The sequence below is a fragment of the Mus caroli genome, unplaced genomic scaffold (assembly GCF_978045245.1).
Source record: "Mus caroli unplaced genomic scaffold, Mus_caroli_1 scaffold_1, whole genome shotgun sequence".
Lineage (NCBI taxonomy): Eukaryota > Metazoa > Chordata > Mammalia > Rodentia > Muridae > Mus > Mus caroli.
The window spans coordinates 61,509,768-61,523,888 of NW_028227256.1; positions in this window are offsets into that span (position 1 = coordinate 61,509,768).

The following is a 14,121-nucleotide window of genomic DNA, read 5'->3' on the forward strand; positions in this document are numbered from 1 at the left end:
TTCCTTCTCTGACCTAAACAACTATCCTGCCTCGGGGATGGAACTGGGGTACACTCGGATGAGTCCTTCCGGCAGCAGCCTGTCCACTGGGGTCACATGGAGTCTCCATTTGGTCTTCTGTCCTTTGGCAGATGAAAACTGTTTCACGACACTGTACCTAGTGAGGTGCTGAGCCTCTGCCCTCCCTTCAATCTGTGCAGGTTTCTCAACAGAATACACCAGGAGCAACAGCTTCTGGGTCCAGGTCTAAGGTCTTCCTCCTGTCTCCCCTTGAATCCCCCAGTCACAGTTACATCCAACCTCCCTGAAGCCACCGTGTTATGACTGTACCCAAGCTGCTCAAGAGAGGTGCCTAGAGAACAGCTGCCCCTTCCAATGCCAGCCTTCATGTGACTGTCCCTCAGCTGTCATCTGACTCAAGTAGGTGAGTCGCCTCAGTAAGGACTAACTAGATGGTTCTAAACTTGGAGACATATCACACAGTCGTCGTAATCTACTGTGGGTTATTTACATGGCTCTACTAAACAATGTGCTACCATGTGTGCTGGGTAGCTTCAAGTCAACTTGATGCAAACTCCAGTCATCTGAGCAGAGGGAACCTTGATTGAGAAAATGCCTCCATTAAGATCTGCCTATAAGGCATTTTTTTAATTAGTGATTGGTGGGCCCATTATGAGTTCTTCCATATCTGGGCAGTTGGTCCTGGGTTCTATAAGGAAGCAGGCTGAGCAAGCCATGAGGAGCAAGCCAGTAAGTAGTGATCCTCCATGGCCTCTGCACCAGCTCCTCCTCCAGGTTCCTGGCCTGTTCAAGTTCCTGTCTTGACTTCCTTTGATAATGAACAGTAATATAGGGTGTATGCCAAATAAACCCTTTCCTCCCCAACTTGCTTTTTGGTCAAGGTGTTTTATCCCAACAATAGAAACCCTAACTAAGTCACCAAGCTTTCAGAAATGTATCAGAATAGGAACAGGAAATAAATTAGAATTGGAAATAAAAATACATAATCTAAACAATGACATGATAAACTTTTGAAATTTGTTGAGACTTTGTATCCTTGTAGGTTATAGGTTTGTTTTTGTTATTGTTTTGTTTGTTTTGTAAAAAAATAGGGTCTTGCTGACCTGGAATTTGCTAAGTAGACCAGGCTGGCCTCAAACTCACAGTGATCTCCTTGTCCTTGTCTCCCAAGTGCTAGGATTAAAGGTGTGAGCTACCATGGCCAACCAGAGGTTATAAATTTTTATTTTTGTTTTATTTTTGCATTTGTGGAAAAAAGATGAATATATGCTGTTTATCGATGTGGGGATTCTCTATATCCCTATTATTATCAGTTTTGTTAATTATAGTCCCTTAATGGCCTGCATCCTCCCAAGGTTTTGTTCCTTGGATTTACTAGTTCCTGATGAAAGTTCTCAACATTCCCCAATATGACTTTGGATTGTATCTTATTTTCATTTCAACGGGCTTTTGCCTTATATATTTTGGAATGCTGTTGTTAACTACATACAAATTTATGAGTAAGTATGATTTTTCTTCCTGATGATCATGTGCCATCTTTGTTACCTAAGCTCTGTATTTCACACTCTAGTTTGTCTAGATTCAGTAACTGCTAAGCTGGGCACTTTTCTATTTCTGTGCTTGCTTTATATCTCATACATCTCTAGACACACTTTCCGCCCCTAAACTCATGTGGCTTCCTTCCCACTGAGTCCCTCAAGGCAGCTCACCATTCAGTGTTTTTGTCCTGCTTTAAAAGATCACCTAGGAAGCTTTAAGAAATGCACACTGCCTTCCTTCCCTCTGCCGCGCCTACAGGGAAATTGGCAACCTCTGAGGGAGAAGCAGCTGTGTTGTAGGATTGAAAAAGAAAAGAGGACTTGCTACCTTAACCATTCTTTTTATTATTTAATTATTATAATTATTATTTAATTAATTTATTTATTATTTATTATTTATTTATTAACATTTATTTATTAACATCCCCAAAGCTGTCTCCCAGTCCCCCCTCTGCCCATCCCCCACCCCTTCTCCTCTGAGAGGGTGCCCCTCCCAGAAATCCCCCAACCCTGGCACATCAAGTCTCTGCCAGATTAGGCACATCCTCTCCCACTGAGGGCAGACAATGCAGCCCTGTTGGGGAACGAATACCACTGTCAGGCTGCAGCTTTAGGGAGAGCCTCTATCTGCTCCAGCTGTTGGGGTATCTTAACCATTCTTAAGAGTGCAGGTGTTGGGGATCCATCCCATAATCAGCTTCCAAACACTGACACCATTGCATACACTAGCAAGATTTTGCTAAAAGGACCCAGATATGGCTGTCTCTTGTGAGACTATGCCGGGGCCTGGCAAACACAGAAGTGGATACTCACAGTCAGCTATTGGATGGATTACAGGGCCCCAATGGAGGAGCTAGGGAAAGTACTCAAGGAGCTGAAGGGATCTGCAATCCTATAGGTGGAACAACAATATGAACTAATCAATACCCCCCTCCCCCCACCCTCCGCCCCCGGAGCTCGTGTCTCTAGCTGCGTACGAATCAGAAGATGGCCTAGTTGGCCATCAGTGGAAAGAGAGGCCCATTGGTCGTGCAAACTTTATATGCCTCAGTACAGGGGAATGCCAGGGCCAAGAAGTGGGAGTGGGTGGGTAGGGGAGTGGGTGGGGGAGCTTATGGGGGACTTTTGGGATAGCATTGGAAATGTAAATGAAATAAATACCCAATAAAAAAATATGAAAAAAAAAAAAGAGTGCAGGTGCACATGCTGTGAAGTATGCTCAAACCACATGGGACTGACCTACAAAATTTTATCATCTTCAAAAACTGAGACTTTTGGTTTCACAAATAAATTTTTGCATCATATTTTCATGTTGATTTTTAATGGGAGGAGTATTTTTGTTTATTTCTTTTAGCAATTTAAGCCTACTCATTTTCAACTCTTTTTTAAGATGTATTTTTGCTTTATATGTTTTGCCCCATGTATGTCTGTGCACCACCTGGTGCCTATAGAGGCAGAAGAGGGCTCCAGACCATTGGACGTGAAGTTACAGATGGCTGTTGGGCACCATTTGAATTCTGGGACTACAACCCCGGACCCCTAGAAGAATATTAAGTGTTCTTTTCTGCTGAGCCATCTCTCCAGTTCCTATTTTCAATTATTTACTAACAGTTTTACAAAACTGATTTTATCTACAGTGAAATCATGTTCTAAATGGGGAAGTCAGGCTCATAATTCACCTCATTTTAGGGCTCTTGGTACAGTGTGGAGACGAGACTTTTGTAGAGGTTGATATGGAGTGGGCAAAGCTTCAGTCTTTTGCTTTTCCTACTCTTTCTCATCTCTTGCATCCTCACTGCCTCATGCCTGCTAATATTACTTTTGCTTCTACATGGCAACTAGAAACCACTATGTGAGGAGGAAGACAGTAGTATTTTGGTCTTCCTACTGTCTTAGTTAGGGTTTTACTGCTGTGAACAGACACCATGACCAAGACAACTTTTATAAGAAAATTTCATTGGGGCTGGCTCACAGGTTCAGAGGTTCAGTCCATTATCATCATGGCAGGAGCAGGGCAGCATCCAGGTAGGCATGGTGTAGGAGGAGCTGAGAGTTCTACTTCTTCATCTGAAGGCTGCTAGTGGAAGACTCATTTCCAGGCAGCTAGGATGAAGGTCTTAAAGCCCACACCCACAGTGACACACCTCCAACAATGCCACACTCCAAATAGTGCCAAGTCATAACACTTACCTTACCCCATATTATAGACATCGCAGAACCTTCCACTACATCAGGATGTGCCTCTAATTCGACTTCCCACAATATGCAGTTTCTAATAAATCCATGGCTTAAGCAATGGGTTGTCAGCTCTTTCAGTCTCCCACCAACAGGGGTCTCAGCTCTCACCCTAACCCTTAAGGCTCTCCAGAGTATGGAAAACACTCTCAGCATTGGATAACCCAAGGGAGTAAAGCCATGACCCCAGAAATGAGAAAAGCATGTACACCCATGCAGCCCTGGGCCAATCTTGTTTGTTTACATGACATTGCACTATTTACATTTCTGCTTTTTTAATCCAACTGCATCAGTCTTACTTGTCCTTTTTCTTATGCTATTTATTATTATTTTGTATCTAGAATGCATGTGGAGCCTGAGGGTGAGAAGTGTTTTGCCTGGTCTTATGTCAACTTGACAAACAATCCAGAGATATTTGAAAAGAGGGAGTCTTAACTGATATAATGCCACCATAAGATCCAGCTATAAGGCGTTTTCTTAATAGTTGATTGATGGGGGAAGGGCTTAGTCCACTGTGGGTGGTGCCATCCCTGGGATGGGGTGGTAGTCCTGAATTCTCTCTCACACATACATACATATACACACATATACATACATATATACATACATACATCACACACACACACACATCACATACATCATATATATATGGGCTGAGCAAACCATGTAGAGCGGGACAGTAAGCAGCACCCTCCAAGGCCTGTGCATCAGTTCCTGCCCCAGGTTTCTGTCCTGACTTCCTTTGATGATATGAAAGTGTAAGCCAAATAAACCCTTTCCTCTCCAATTTGCTTTTGTTCATGGTATTTGGTCATAGCAATCCTAACCCTAACTAAGACACGGAGGAACGTGGTGTTTCAGGAGAAGGAGCTACGACATAAAAGTTTAGGGCTTGAGCAGGATATGTAGCTCAATAATAAAGCTCTTGCCAGGCATGTGCAAGGCCCTGGGTTCAATCCCCAGTATCACACACACACACACTTGTGACTATAGAGATGTATTATATAGTATATATAAACATTCTACTTAGAATATATTTTATTATTAAGTGAAGTGCTTCTCTAAACAGTTAAATTTCTCAGTACCTTTTATTGAAAATGTGTTCATATCTCATCACCATTTACTAAGGTTTGTACATAACTGTAATAAGTGAACCAGAATGACTCACATATCAGCTATGTCCTCTGTCCTCACCATCTCCTGGCAGCATTGTGCTTTAATTACTGCGGCTCTTAGATTTCTTGATACTAGGGAGAACTTGTCCTGATGCATTCTCTTCTCAAAATGTATTTTTAAATCTTGTCTAGTTTTCCATTTTTAAATTTAAAAGCCATACTGAAATTGCTTAGTGCCTTTATTAAACTCATGTATTGATTTGAAGAAAACTCATAGGAACACATCATATGTTAATTTGAATTTTAAAAAGTCTCGAATTAAACACATTCCCCCTTTAGGGAATTTTTTTTTAAATTAAAGTAATTTAATGTTTCACTACTTTTTGTCTCATTTCCATTATTTAAAATTATTTATAGCCAAGTAAATAAATTTTAAAAATTATTTGGAGTCAACAGGACAACTTCATCTGTCTTGTTAGTAATTCTTACATTGTTTGGAAATTTTGAGTACTCATATGTGTGATGTGTCTGTGTATCTATCTGTCTGTCTATTTTTTTCTCTTTTTGTGTGTACGTGTCTGTATCTCTGTGATTACAGGTACAGATACATCCTTTTGGTTCTGAAGAAATTTGTTTCCCTTTTCAAGAAACATGTTCATATTTTATCTAGTGAACTACTGAGTAATTTTTACAGTAGCAATTGTGATATTCCAGGTGTGTGCCATCACATCTTGTTTTATGCTTCTCAACTACAGAAAAATATAGAAACGCAAGAAAGGGAAACCTTAATTTGTAGTGGAAGCTTTATGCACAGCCTTCCTTGGAGACACACACAAGCATTTCAAGGCAGGACAAGGGTCCTCTCCAACAAGAGGTATGGAAATAAAAACATTTCACATGGTTCACAGAGTGTCACTGGGGCCACGGAGGAAGAATGGATGTGAGCAAAGCTGTTTATTCTGCAGAGAATGAAAATGCAAGTTTCATATTTGTCCTTAAAATCTCAGCTCCCGGAATACACGGAATTCCTGTCCGGGTTTGTAGCCTTTCAGCACAGAGAAGGACAATGTTATATTTGAGAACCACTATTTGTTCATTTCCTGTACAACGAGGCTGAATTGAAAATGGGAGGAAATGCCTTGTGTTTAAGTTCCTTCCTGACTTTTCCCCAAAGGGACAGGGATAATTAGGTATTTATCTTCCACAAGTAGATACAAGCAAAAATCCACATCCATACTGAAATTCAGGGCACACTCACAGCAGAAGCACTTTAACTACAAGCACAGGAGTGTTTTCTATTGCAGTAGGAAAAAGTTTGTCATCTACAAAGGCTCCTTTCAATGTCATCTAAAACCCGAAAAGGCTGGTTTGGGGCCTTTGTCCAGTAAGGTGAAAGGACTACTGTTTTGATAATTTTTAATCTTAGGTTTAAGTTTTCTTGGTGTTAAGGCCCAATCTATCACCAGCAGTGTGTCAGGAATGATGCTTGAAACAGTTGGGACATGATCTTTGGCTATGCCTTTGTCACCCAAGGATGCTCAAGACTATTTCTTATGCATCTAATTATCTCACCAAATCAGAAAAGATGTTCTCCTTTTAAAAGTTTGTCAGATTATATGTAAAAAAAAAAAATGTTTAAATTCATCTGTTGAGGTTTTGTCTTTTACTGTCTATTGTAATGCTAAGTGCAAGCCCCCAAGACTTGGAGTCTGCATACAGCCCCTGTGACCCTGCCCCCAAGTTAATTCTAATTGTTGAATAGAGATGCCTACAGCCAATAGCTGGATAGAAGAGACATGGGTGGAGTTTTAGGTTTCAAGAGTTTGAAGGAGAGGAGGACAATGAAGAAGAACATGCAGGAGAGAAAGAAGGAGAAGCTGCCATGGTTCGAGGGTCAAGAAAGCATGATTCTGAGGGCTACCCAATTGGAGTTAAGAGCAGCCCAGGTAGAACACAGGAAGTAATAACTCGGGGTTATTGATAGGAAAGTAGATTCTAACAGCATGGAGGGTAGGCAGCTGCCCAGCTATTGTGCTTTTTAGGGCTTATTGTAAGTTTAAAGGCTGTGAGTGTGTCTTTCATCTGGGAACTCAATAATCAAAGGCAGGGTAGAAGCCCTGGGCTGGGATTTTAAAATATTTGCTACAATGAGTGTAAAACATGTTAAAAACATGAGACAACAGAGAGCATCTTATAACATCTATTGATGTGAACCCCAGGTCTAGAGTAAAAACCATAGGCCTAATATGACCTGACAGTTTCCTTATCCCCTTTCCCTAGCCAGGGAGATCTACTCAATGAATGCTATCACTAATAAAAGAAGCGCAGTAATGATACTTTTCCAAAATAGTAATATAAAAGTAAAACCATTCATAGAATGTGTCCAGGGGACAAGCATGTGCTGGGTTCTTCAAGTGCTGCCAGAGGACAACTTTTATATGGGAGTCAAAACCCGTCTGTTTATCTTAACTAGACTGAATGGTGCATTAAGTGGCGGAGTCCATCTTATAGTGGAGGGTGCGGTAACAGAAGGTACCTACCTGATTCACCTTCCTAAAACCCTACAAAGTAAAGAAAAACAGACTGTTCAGTAAACAGTGTGTGTAGCCTAAAAGAGGCCACCGCTCTTAAGGAATGTCACAATGAGGTCCAGTGTGACTCTGGAGGTTCTTCAGTCTGCTCCACCTTCTGAAGGTCATGGTGGCTAGAAGGATATGGTAGCTGGTGGTTCTGTACTGCAAGAGCACTTTCAGGTACTGCTGGTGACATTTGTTGACTGTACACCTGGGTGTCATTAAAAGAACACGAGAAGTTGAACAGGAAGGGCCCAAGGCAAAAATGTCACTCTCAGTTATCACCCGCTCTGGCTTGGAAGGAAGTGAGGTTCCCTGCTGTTGGCACATAGGCGTGTCTTAATATGTTTGGGTTGCTACAGCAAAATACTATTGGCTTGGTGGTTTGTGGGCAAGAGAAGCCTATTCCTCCTCATACTTCTGAAGGTCTAGAGTTCAAAATTAGGTTGCTAGCAGACTTGGTGACTGGTGGGGACTGACTTTCTGATTCATAAACAGTACCTTCTCTCTGCACAGGGCAAAGGAGATAAAATATTACTTAGGTGGACTCTACCCTGGTAACTTTTTCATCACTCTGAAGCCCCATCTTCTAACCTTACCACCCTGAGGAGTAGGAATAGTCAGGAAGTGGATGTAGCTTTACCTAAGAGAGCGAAGATTCCTCCCTGTGGCTCTTCACTTTTTTCATCTTTCCATTCTTGCTATGTATCTCCCTTCAACTGGGCTACAGCCCTGGATTACAAAGTAGCTTAAGTCAGGGGTGAGGCTACAGTTCAGAGGGGAGATGGGACTGATGGAGGAAATGCCGGGAGAGACAGCAAAAAACTGAGGAGCAAACTAGCACAGTGGAAACATCCAAAAATATATGAAGGTGATCTTGATCTTAATGATGTTTCCAAATTATGAGGGAGACAGAGTCCCAACTGGCCATCTCTTGTCATTAAAGGAAGCTTCTGGTACTAGGACTGAGTTATATCCAATTGAGTTGTTGGACAGAAGTGTTTCATGGAAATCCCTAAAGAACCCCAGGCTATAGCCAAGACAAGAGGTTGCTCTCCACAACCTGACAGCAAAGTTCCATTGCTGAAGACAAGCTCTTCCCAACTCACTGAACACAGAGGGCGACCTGGTGTCTCCACAGAGCCTTCACTCCTACATTCTAGTGCCCTTGGTTCTGAAAGGTTCTCTGCAAGCTACCAAAAGAGAAATGTAAACAACAGTCCAGCCACAGACCCTTTTCCTACAATCTGCCCTGCCTGCAGAATATGCTAGGGCAATGGTGGTACTAAGCTCGTGGGAGTAACCAATGTCTGATTTGACTTAAGGCCCACTCCATAAGATGGAACCAGAACCCAATGCTGCTTGAGTGACCAAGAACCAAAGACTAGATAGTCCAGAGACTGAGGGCAAAACCAAATACTACTGTCTAAAAGATGGTAACAATAACATGACTCCTAATGGCATTCTGCTATACTCACAGATCAGTGCCTTCTTCAGCCATCATCAAAGAAGCTTCCTCTGCAGCAGATGGGAACAGATACAGAGACCCACAGCCACAAATCTCTCCCCTCAGAACTCAGGGGACCCCATGTGAGAGGAGGCAGAAAGAGTGTAAGAGCCAGAGGGGATGGGGGACACGAAGGGAACAAGGCCTCTGAATCAACTGAGCATACAGACTCCGAGACTGAAGCAGCGCAGTCTTGCGCGCGTCCAACTCGACCAGCAAGAACCCAGCAAGAACGACGACGCTGCAACAGGATCCTTCTGCACACGTTTATTGGGAGAGCTTGATTGTAGAGGCAAATAGATCCCGAGCCCAGCACTGGTGCTGCTTTATATAGGCCTAGGAGAGGCATGTCTCACACCCAGATTGGTTGTGCTTGGTTGATGTTTACCACCTCATTTGCATGCCTACATCTGATTGGTTAATTTCTCTCTCATCTGATTGGTTAACTTCTCTCTCATCTGATTGGTTAATTTTGGTTAATTCTCAAAACCTCATCTTGGCAAAAAAACTTTTCTGCCTATGTATGCGTGGTGGCCAGCAGAAGCCTGTGCCACTCTGCAACGGCACATGTGGCTTCCCACAGCGCAGCAAGCACGGGGCCTGCACGGGTCTGAACCAAGTCCTCTCTGTAGATATTATAGCTTTCAGTTTAGTATTTTAAACACTTTTTTTTTAACACACACACACACCACAATTTCTGTTGTCTTTAGAGTCACTGGAGCATGGTCAAATCCCCAGTGGCCAACCCCTTAAGGAAAAGTGAGTCCTTCCCCATCCTCACCCTGCCTGTAGCCATCTATTGTGAAGAGCTAGCTACCTTTCTTTGATGGCTTCAAGTCTGGGTTGTTTCTTTGTTTTCAGCTGGTTGGGGGTAGGGATTGTCACAGAAGCCTTCCATGTCTCTCTTTCTTAACTGTGAGTTTGCAGTCATTGACACTACTACTGAAGAAGCTTTAGTCAGCAGAAGCACGATTCATGGACTTCAACAAGCTGTCTGGCAACAGCATGAACACCAGACATTTACCAGGTCTCCAGCATGTGGGGAACCTTAGTATGGTTTCTGATGGAAGTATGAGCCACGGACACCAACACAGTCCCTGGCAGCAGCTGGGCTCACAGTCTTTGTTAGGGTTTCCATTGCTGTAAAGAGACACTATGACCAAGGCATCTCTTATAAAGGACAACATTTAATTGGGACTGGATTACAGGTTCAGGGGTTCACTCCATTATCATCAAGGCAGGAAGCATGGCAGCATCCAGGCAGACATGGTACTGGAGAAGAAGCTGAGATTTCTACATCTTGATCTGAAGAATGTCTCTCAGGCAACTAGGAGGAGGGTCTCTTCTATACTGGGCAGAGAGCTTCAGAGCCTACTCCCCACAGTGATTCGTTTCCTTTAACAAGGCCACATCTATTCCAACAAGGCTACAGATCCTAATAGTAGCACTACCCATGGGACAAGTATATTCAAATCATCACACCAGGCATATCAACATGGTTTCAGGCAGCAGCACAGACCATGGACAGTCGCATGACTTTAGGTGGTAACACTGGCCAAGGACATTAACTTGGCCCATGGCTGCGACAGGATCCAGACATGGTCCCCAGCAGCCGCATGGGCCTTGAATCTCACCATGGCTTCAGGTAGCAGCATAGGCCACTCACATCAACCTGGCCTCAGACCTGGCATGCTGTAGCTTCTTTCCACAGCATACTCACCACTCACGCCATCTTTCCCACCGCTCCATCACAAATGTGTGCACTCAGTGTATCTTATTGTCCACATAGCTCTACATGCAAATACTCCTTGCCAAGAGTAACTGGTCTGGCTCAAGCCCTCTGCTCTCTGAAGCACCGTAACCACCAGACCATAACCGAAGTTTCTTCAATCACAGCCATCCTTCAGGTTTCCATCTTTAGTGGTGATGGCACGCTCCTGACTCTGGCTCTGCAGCATCAGCTTCTTCTCGAGGTCCAGCAGCTCATAGCTTGAATAGGTATTGGAGTTGACTAGCTTGGTAGCCAGGTTGGCTAGGCTGCCTGTGCTGCATGCTCTTCCACGTGTGGCGACCTCTTGTGATGTTTTGTTACTGCTTAGAGCCTGTTCTTTCCTTTCCTTTCTTTTTCTTTTCTTTTGTTTCTTTCTTTCTTTTTTTTTTTTTTTTCTCTTGAGACAGGGTTTCTCTGTATAGCCCTGGCTGTCCTGGAACTCACTCTGTAGACCAGGCTGGCCTCGAACTCAGAAATCCGCCTGTCTCTGCCTCCCAAGTTCTGGGATTAAAGGCGTGCGCCACCACGCCCAGCAAGCCTGTTCTTTTGTAATGAGAGACTGAAAGCAGAGTGGATAAAGATGGGAAGTGAGGTGGGGAAGAACTGGGAGGTGTAGAGGGAGGGGAAACTGTAATCAGGATTTATTATATGAGAAAAGAATCTATTTTTTTTATTTCCTCACATTTTTTATTAGATATTTTCTTCATTTACATTTCAAATGCTATCCGGAAAGTCCCTCATACCCTCCCCCGCCCACACTCCCCTACTCACCCTCTCCCACTTCTTGGCCCTGGTGTTCCCCTGTACTGAGGCATATAAAATTTGCAAGACCAATGGGCCTCTCTTTCCAATGATGGCCAACTAGGCCATCTTCTGATTCATATGCAGCTAGAGACACGAGCTCCAGGGAGTACTGGTTTGTTCATATTGTTGTTCGTTCGACCTGTAGGGTTGCAGACCCCTTTAGCTCCTTAGGTACTTTCTCTAGCTCCTCCATTGAGGGCCCTGTGATCCATCTAAAAGCTGACTGTGAGCATCCACTTATGTGTTTGCTAGGCCCCAGCATAGCCTCACAAGAGACAGCTATATCTGGGTCCTTTCAGCAAAATCTTGCTAGTGTATGCAATGGTGTCAGCATTTGGAGGCTGATTATGGGATGGATCCCCGGGTATGGCAGTCTCTAGATGGTCCATCCTTTTGTCTCAGCTCCAAACTTTGTCTCTGTAACTTCTTCCATGGGTGTTTTGTTCCCAATTCTAAGAAGGGGCAAAGTGTCCACACTTTGGTCTTCGTTCTTCTTGAGATTCATGTGTTTTGCAAATTGTAACTTATATCTTGGGTATTCTAAGTTTCTGGGCTAATATCCACTTATCAGTGAGTACATATCATTTGAGATCTTTTGTGATTGGGTTACTTCACTCAGGATAATGCCCTCCAGGTCCAACCATTTGCCTAGGAATTTCATAAATTCATTCTTTTTAATAGCTGAGTAGTACTCCATTGTGTAAATGTACCACATTTTCTGTATGCATTCCTCTGTTGAGGGGCATCTGGGTTCTTTCCAGCTTCTGGCTATTATAAATAAGGCTGCTATGAACATAGTGGAGCATGTGTCCTTCTTACTGGTTGGAACATCTTCTGGATATATGCCCAGGAGAGGTATTGCGGGATCCTCTGGTAGTACTATGTCTAATTTTCTGAGGAACCGCCAAAGTGATTTCCAGAGTGGTTGTACAAGCTTGCAATCCCACCAACAATGGAGGAGTGTTCCGCCGGGCGTGGTGGCGCACGCCTTTAATCCCAGCACTCGGGAGGCAGAGGCAGGCGGATTTCTGAGTTCGAGGCCAGCCTGGTCTACAAAGTGAGTGCCAGGACAGCCAGGGCTACACAGAGAAACCCTGTCTCGGAAAAAAAAAAAAACAAAAAACAAAACAAAACAAAACAAAAAAAAAAATGGAGGAGTGTTCCTCTTTCTCCACATCCTCGCCAGCATCTGCTGTCACCTGAACTTTTGATCTTAGCCATTCTGACTGGTGTGAGGTGGAATCTCAGGGTTGTTTTGATTTGCATTTCCCTGATGATTAAGGATGCTGAACATTTTTTCAGGTGCTTCTCAGCCATTCGGTATTCCTCAGGTGAGAATTCTTTGTTTAGCTCTGAGCCCCATTTTTAATGGGGTTATTGGATTTTCTGGAGTCCACCTTCTGGAGTTCTTTATATATATTGGATATTAGTTCCCTATCTGATTTAGGATAGGTAAAGATCCCTATGTTGGTGGCCTTTTTGTCTTATTGATGGTGTCTTTTGCCTTACAGAAGCTTTGCAATTTTACGAGGTCCCATTTGTCGATTCTCGATCTTACAGCACAAGCCATTGCTGTTCTATTCAGAAATTTTTTTCCCTGTGCCCATATCTTTGAGGCTTTTCCCCACTTTCTCCTCTATAAGTTTCACTGTCTCTGGTTTTATGTGGAGTTCCTTGATCCACTTGGACTTGACCTTAGTACAAGGAGATAGGAATGGATCGATTCGCATTCTTCTACATGATAACCGCCAGTTGTGCCAGCACCATTTGTTGAAAATGCTGTCTTTTTTCCACTGGATGGTTTTAGCTCCCTTAAGAACATATTTTTAATAAAAGGGGGAACCTACAAAATCAAAAGGGGGAAAGAAAGGAAAGAAGGAAGGAAGGGAACGTAAGTCATGGCTCTCAGTTTGCTTATGACCTGACAATGCTTCCATTCAACACAGATGTAGCACCTAGAACATAAACAGGGTGTTTGCCAAACAAATGGTGTAGCACGCTATGTGATAGCATTTAGAAGGCTATCTTCAGATCAATGGCCTTGGAAGACATTACCAAAGAATTAGGCTCATGAAAGGAGGGAATTTGGACTAAAATAAGGGGCTAGAAGTACAGAATGATAAAGGGGCTCTGAGAGTCAAACTGAAAAAAACCTACTAGGTAGGTAGTTGGGGACTGCCTATGCGGTAAGAGCTTTGTGGAGGAGAGAAGGCTTGGAAGGCCGAATGACCCTGGCTCTCTAGGCTCCAACCCCAGAATTGTGATGTATTACTTTACACAGCAGAAACACTGGTGTGGTTCTGCTTCCTGAGATGGAGGAAATGATCTTCAATCTAAGTGTCCTTGTAAGAGATGAACAGGAAAAATAAAGATAGTATAGAAGCAGAGATTGGAGTTCTGTAGTCATAAGCAAAGAAATGTTTGAAGTGATCAGAAGCCCAGAGAAACAAGATGGGATTCTTCATACAGCCCAAAATCATAGCACAGGATACACACCCTCTGTCTCAGTCTTCTTCCCTCAGAGCCAGGAAAGAATGGATTACTGTTCGTGTCCCCT